The sequence below is a fragment of the Etheostoma cragini genome, chromosome 8 (assembly GCF_013103735.1).
Source record: "Etheostoma cragini isolate CJK2018 chromosome 8, CSU_Ecrag_1.0, whole genome shotgun sequence".
In the NCBI taxonomy this organism is placed as follows: Eukaryota; Metazoa; Chordata; class Actinopteri; order Perciformes; family Percidae; genus Etheostoma; species Etheostoma cragini.
The window spans coordinates 21,155,338-21,162,363 of NC_048414.1; the positions used below are offsets into that span (position 1 = coordinate 21,155,338).

General features: G+C 39.4%; 1 long non-coding RNA gene across 1 annotated transcript in view; it reads right to left on the bottom strand.

The window, feature by feature from the left end:
• Window positions 1-525: 525 nt before the first annotated feature.
• The window catches only part of LOC117948517, a 24,525-nt gene continuing 18,024 nt past the window's right edge, over window positions 526-7,026 (bottom strand). Inside the window, exon 4 of the long non-coding RNA XR_004657462.1 lies at window positions 526-637. This is a non-coding gene — a long non-coding RNA (uncharacterized LOC117948517). The remainder of the gene's footprint in view (window positions 638-7,026) is intronic.

Genomic DNA, 7,026 nt, shown 5'->3' on the forward strand with positions numbered 1-7,026 from the left:
TGAAGATTGTCTTTCCAGGCCTTGTATCCAGCACAGGCTTGAACTACGATACTGTATAATAACAGAGCAGACCCTTTGCTCAGCTCCCATTTTTTCAGCTAGCAGTGTGAAGACAATCTCAACTTCCAGCGGTGCTCGCATCTGTCCCACCTCCCGGACCGACTACATCTTGACATCCATCCCATCTGCGAGACCTGCATCAGCGCCACTATCTAGCTGGCCTGGCTCTCACCCCCGACGCCTCCTACCAGTTCTGCGCCTGCCAGCCATCTAAGGAGCTTAACCGGCAGGTGGACATTTTTCAGGATTGTCAGGCTACCGTGGAAGGGGATGGCAGCTGGGCAGACACACAGGAATCCGTCAACACCCTGGACCAGCTGGAGGAGGATTTTTTCGAGTCTGATGGATCAATTCCCTTGGATAACGCCTTTATAACCGGCTGTCCCTCCGTCCCCATGGAAGGACTGCCCCCCCCGAGACGGGGATCAATGCTGATCGAACACACAGCGCTTTTTGATCCTTCGATGTTGAATCTTTCTATCATTGTAAAGCAGAATTCACCAAGCGTTGGATTTTTCACCCACTAATAGGGAACGTGAGCTGGGTTTAGACCGTCGTGACACAGGTTAGTTTTACCCTGCAAAGTTTGTAATTTTTGGCTTTTATACTGTACTCTGTATTATAATTTAGTATTGCAAGATAATTAACAATGAATCACAAACCTACTTGTTTGAAAGTGTTTATTAAACTGTATGTGTATTGTTAGTCTTTTGAACCAGACCTATAGGGTATTGTTGTTGGTTGGTAACAGTTGTGCTTAATATTCGCATGTGGCCCCAGCTGTGTGAAAAAATAAATACTCTGTGAAAGTGTTACTTAAGTTTAAATAGACAAGTATTATCTGGAAATTAAATTATAAAGTTCTCAATGCATAAATATGCTCCCATTTTAAAGATTATTCTTTTGGTGGATAGACATGTGAAAGGGGGAGAGAGAGAGAGAGATGGGGGATGACACGCAGCAAAGGGCCACAGGCCAGATTCGAACCCGGGCCGCTGCAGGACTCAGCCAACATGGGCCAAGTGCACTTACTTGGTGAGGTATATGCCGTCCCATTTTAGTAACAATTGGAAACAAAACAGTTCTGGCAATCAACTAAGTGTTTAATGGGCTAATCATTTGAACAAAACTTATCGGCCTGTATAAACTTGGGTAGTTTAGTTTATAATTAAACATTGTATTTTATAAACTACTGTTGGAGCTAAATCCTGCTCCATTCTCAGGGTTCAGTCAACTAGGGCTCAGTTGTCTTGCGTTACAAGCATAATATTAATCTTAAAGGCAACAAAACAAAAAGGTCAGAAAAGAAGAAAAAGAATCCCCCAAATCAAATGTTTCAAAATCAACTTAATAGTTTCAACAGTTTGTCACATAAAAACTAAAAATACAAACAAAGTCCACAATTAAGCTTCAACGAAAAGCTCATTTGAGCACCACATCAAATATAAATAGAATGGAATCTCATATCCGCTTGGATTGGTTTCCATCTTGTCTCAACCAACAAACTTCTTTTTTACCTTATCCTTCTCTATACCTGTGTGTGTTTTTTTGAAAGAACCCACACCACAGCTGTCCTCTAGACCTCTGTAAAGAAAGAAGGATTTTCTTTAAAGAAGTCTTAATCTATGACATTAATTCAAAAACTTTACTATAGTAGGGTCAGTCACATTAACAAAAAGAAATATCCTCATTTCACTGTTATATTTATGTATTCCCTCTTTGAAATACATTACCTTTCGTCTGGTTCATTAACTACTTCTTTTCCGGCTACTAATTTTCCAATTTAGCGGTGCCCTTCATGTTTATGTCATAGAAAAATATCCCGCGCGCAAGTGATATCCTCCTGTAAGCACTACATCTTCGTACCTATTTTTGGCAAGTACTGTGTTTTTCAAACTTAAACTATATGTTACACATCAAAATTTTACTTTTTCACACATTAATATCTTTCACAAATGTTTTCAATTTTAGCAACTAGGATACAGGCACTTTCCACATTCAGATTTTATACTGAATCCAATGCTGCAGATTTAATATTAACAGCTTACTCTGCTTACCTTACCTTAGTGCCCGGGCTGGATGTGGAGACGCATCTCGTCCTAGTTGTTCACTTACTCAAGGATGGGTCCGTGCCTTCCTCGAGCCCCACGTTGGGCGCTAAATGGTTGGAGCTAAATCCTGCTCCATACTCAGGGTTTATTCAATTAGTAGTCAAAATCTCAGATGTTGATGTGTGAATCCTTTTTATTACATATGATATCCTGAGACAAAGTTGGATCAAGCTATCACAGCTCTCCCCTTCCTTTGTCTGGCTCTTTGGCTCTTGGACCCCTTGTCTTAGCCACAAAGGTTGGGGTCTGGGGGTCACAGTGATTTGATGTGTTTGTGTTCTTATTTGTTATCTTTCAGTTGGAATGTGACTGAAAGTTTATGACTCTCAGTTCAGGACATGCAGAGCAAATGAGCAGTGGACTGTTAAAGAGGGACTGAAACCAGACTCAGGAAGCGTCCCTAACAATCAATTCTGCTTCTGACACATTTAGGAGAGCTGGATTCAAACGGAATTTATTAAGAAAGATATTATTAATCTTATGTTATAGAACAGAGTATTGCAAAACAACTTAATGCCTGAACAACAAATTTAATGCATGAGCAACATGTCTTTATTTATGTTGAAATAATACTTTTGCCTTTTAGCTTAAATGTATAATGCAAATCACACACAATGTTTAAGCACATATAACAATTTTAAATTCCAATACTACATGTTTTTTCTTAATTTGTAAAGTAACTAATAAATAAAGCTGTCAGATTAATGTAGTGGATTAAAAAGTGTACTGTTTCTCTCTGACGTGTAGTGAAGTAGAAGTAGAAACTAGCCTGAAAAGATAAGACTCACGTAGAGTACAAATACCTCAAATGTGAACAATACAGATCTCATGATATGATGAAAAGCTACTATGTGGGCCTTGTTTGTTTGTTTGTCAACTTTTAGAGAAATGTGTTTGTACCTCTGTCTGACACTGGGGATGTTAAGGAAGGCCATAGAAAAGATGAAGGATAATTAAACTAGTAGTAGAAGATGACATGCTGGTAAATTCCAGCCTCAATTTGACCTACTTGACTTGAGCAACTGCCAGTGTCAGGTTGGATTCAAACAGTTTTGATGGTGAGATGTGGTTCTTCTTGACTGAATTACCTTCTAAAGCGGGCTGTTCACTAGAGATTGACAAAAACTAAGTGAACAAACACTGGTATGGTCAGAAATAAACACTCATACATGCAGAGATGCTGGAGGGCCCTCCAGCTTCTCTGTGTTGAGACAGTTTTGACTGACAGAACACTATCAGATCATTCAACCTTTATCTTTACGCACACACACTGGCTGACAGCAGAGTGATCATAAAGCCTTCTTAAATTCGTCAGGCCGCCGCATCCACCCTGCCAGCTATGTGTCCTATGTGTGCATGCAATAGATGATTTTCCTGTGTTGATTTCTGTGCACGTTTGCACATTTTTCTGGTGCACACACGCATGCTCGCACCTCTTCTGATTTCTTAGAGACTCTCTTTTTCTAATCTGTTTGTGAATGATTTCAACACTCTGTAACAAGTTTAACAACTGTCTCTTTATGTACCTGTATCTCTGCAATCTGTGTGTGTGTGTGTGTGTTCATTCTCTATTCTTTCTCCCTCAGAGTCCTGTCAGTCAGACTAAAAGAAAGTGATGCTTATTTGTCAGCTGTCAGACACACACATGCACACACACAGAACAAATGCAAGGTCTGCCCTGGAGAGAAGTGTTTTCTCTGACACACACACAAACACACACATACACACACACACACACACACACACACACACACACACACACACACACATATTTGTAGGTGTGTCAAAGAGGCATACATTCACATATGTTACAAAGACACAGATGTATTTAAATACTCGCTCACACACTCACTGATGCACACGCAGACTCACGCACACCAAGCAGTTTTACAGAATACGCCTCCATGGACCTCCTCCGTGATGGCTTGTAATTGCGTGCATGCTAATGGAAGAAACCCCACAGAAAGACAGAGATATTCTTTTCTATTCAGTCTGTCAGCTACGTTTAATCCAAAGCCGCCGTCTTTGAGGGTGCAGACACTTTTAGCATTTAGGGGTCTGCTGGGAATTTGATCCATGCCTGTGATTTTTCAAGTGGCTTCTTCAACAAATTGAGTTTTGTAAGATGACTAGGCTGAAGATATTCTGTTTATGATTGTCTCAGTTTTGAAGTCAATCTTTATTCTTATCAAATGTGAAAAGTACGCCTGCCCCCCGTGTATTGGGAGAGATTGGATTATTTCTGAAGATCGGCTCACCTAAAGTAAAACAGCTTCACACTTTTATTTGTACATTTTGTATTGCTAACACTTTCTTAACATCTTTCTAGTGCGATAATCTGTGTTATGACCCAGCTCTAAGGCTGCAACAACTGGTAGACACACCATGATAGTATAGAAAAATACTTTGCATATCTACAATGTGAGACAGGTGTGTCGAAGGGGGACAAGCAGGTTAAAAGTTGCAAAGAAACTCCGGCGTACTGCCTGGCTTGCAAAAAATATATAAAGTTTGATAGTAGGCGATGTTTTGGTACTAGACCATCTTCAGGCAAACGGTGTTGCATCCTGCGAAACCATCTTTTGTAGGAGGTGACTGTTTTTGTGCACCAATTAACCCCATTGGTGCAAAAAAAAAGTCATCTCCTACAAAAGATGGCTTCTTAGATTGTCTAGTACCAACATGTTGCCTACTATTAAACTTTATGTATTTTCTGCAAGTTACACAGTATGCAGGAGTTTTTCCGCAGATACGCCATGATAAAGTTTTACAAAAATATAAAAAGCCCTGTTAATTTTTATGAAAATTGCTCAGTGGTGCATGAAGCTTCCATATAAAAATAACCACTATGGGGCCCATAGAGCAGGCACATTAGAGACCTCTGCTGGCAGAGCTGGCTGCTTCTGGTTCAGGGCTCCGCTAACTTGAATGGGGGATTAGATGATTTATTTGTGTGGGTCTTTATAAATGTTATCAGACAGAATGGACCAAATTCTATTCGTAACCCAAGTAAAAAAATGTATCCACTGATTTAAAGAAGTCTCTTTTGCCATGTATTTCTATGGGGAAAAGTTTTTTTGGAGCCAAAGTGACGGACTTGAAAGTTGTAATCCCACTGTTTGTCCACTATAGCAAATTGGCTTCCAAGCCCAGAGCACTTCCTGGAGGCCTGGTCGATAAGATAATTGAACTAAAGCAATATAACAAAACCAAAGTCAATACTCTGATGATTTGGGTTTGCTTATGTAGAAGGGCAAGCTGAAACAGATCCACTTACGGAGTCAAGAGAGAGTCAGGTCAATATCAAAGCAAACACAGGACACATTGGGGGTCGTCACACCTCCCTACTTAAGACTGGGTCCCAACATCATCCCATGATCCAAAAATGTGATCTCATACCCAACACACATAAATCACTGCCTTTGCTGCTGTGTATGTGGAGTGTGTGTGTGTGTATATTACTTTGTTTACTGTATGTGTACACGATTACATATAGGTATTTCTATCATTGTGTGTTATGCAAAACAGAGTCTAATGTGTTTATAATTGACTCCAGCTCAGCAGACTGGCTCAGTGGGCAACAGATGCCGCAGTTGCTGCTGCCACAGGCTGTGTTATGTGAGTGTGTCTGTGTGTGTGTGTTTGAGTGTGTGAGAATATATAGTGTATGTGTGTCTGATGCGTGTCTTTGTACATTGCTGTGTGACTACATTCACATGTGTGTTTTTGTCTGTGTGTGTTTTCTCACTTGTTTGTAGACCCTGATTTGCGGTGCAGATTTCCTTATTTTGTTGTCATTAATCTAATGTGTTTTCGTGGAGCAGATTGCACACTGAATGTGTACAGAAGAATAGAAGTGTGTTGCAGCCTTTCTGGGATCCAGACCTGTAAATGTTCAGAATGCACAAGCCAATGTTTCATTTTGGAAAGGCAGTACAGGTATCTGTTTGAATAAAAGGACTTTTATTATCCAATAGCTTTCTAAAAATATATTGTAACATAATAAATATATTGCATGGGACCAAGACCAAGTCATGACAGTCTCTCACTCTTTTCTATGGTGCAGATGGCCAGAGAGAAGCAAGATTTTAACATATTATATTATCTCTTTCGGTTCAGTTTTAGACCCTGTGTAATGCTATCCAGGCTTATGTTATGAAGGAGCAACAGGAAATGTAGTAGTAAAGTCAGTGATTACAAATTGATCTAGAATAAAGATGTGGGCATTTTAAATATTGCAAGAGAGGAATGGAAAAGCCATAGTGAGATGGTTAAATGACGCCAGGGTGTAATTGCATGCAAACCTTAAATATTACAATAACATGCATTTTGGAGATGGGCATTCATAACTGACATTTGTTAGAAATAGGTATAGTTAGTTAGTTAGTTAGTAGTTCTGGTCCTTTTCATGTTTACACTGACTTTTCAAATATGCCATCAATACCAAGGAACAATCAAATAAATAATGTGTTACAGTGAGTTGTGTGATTTATTTATTTTCCAACTCTAGAGTGCAGTGTCCGTTTTTATGCTGATGATACATTATTGTATGTAATTTCCCCTACCTAAGAATCAGGCTTTTTTAGAGTCTTCTTAACGTCTATCCATTGCCTTAGTACAGCATTATAAATACAGAAGAATGAGTAATTATAACAGGGCTGATGGGGACAGTGATCCAGTGTTTTAATTCCTAATATCTGATTAATCAGTGTTGCCCTGCATGCTTTAAGCTATAGAGTCATTATTAAACAACTTTCTTTGCTACTGTGTAGACACATATTTCCCTCTATCCCTTGGTTTTAGACAACATTAGTTTCACTTTTTTTATCTTTCATCTCATTCCCTTCCCATCTTT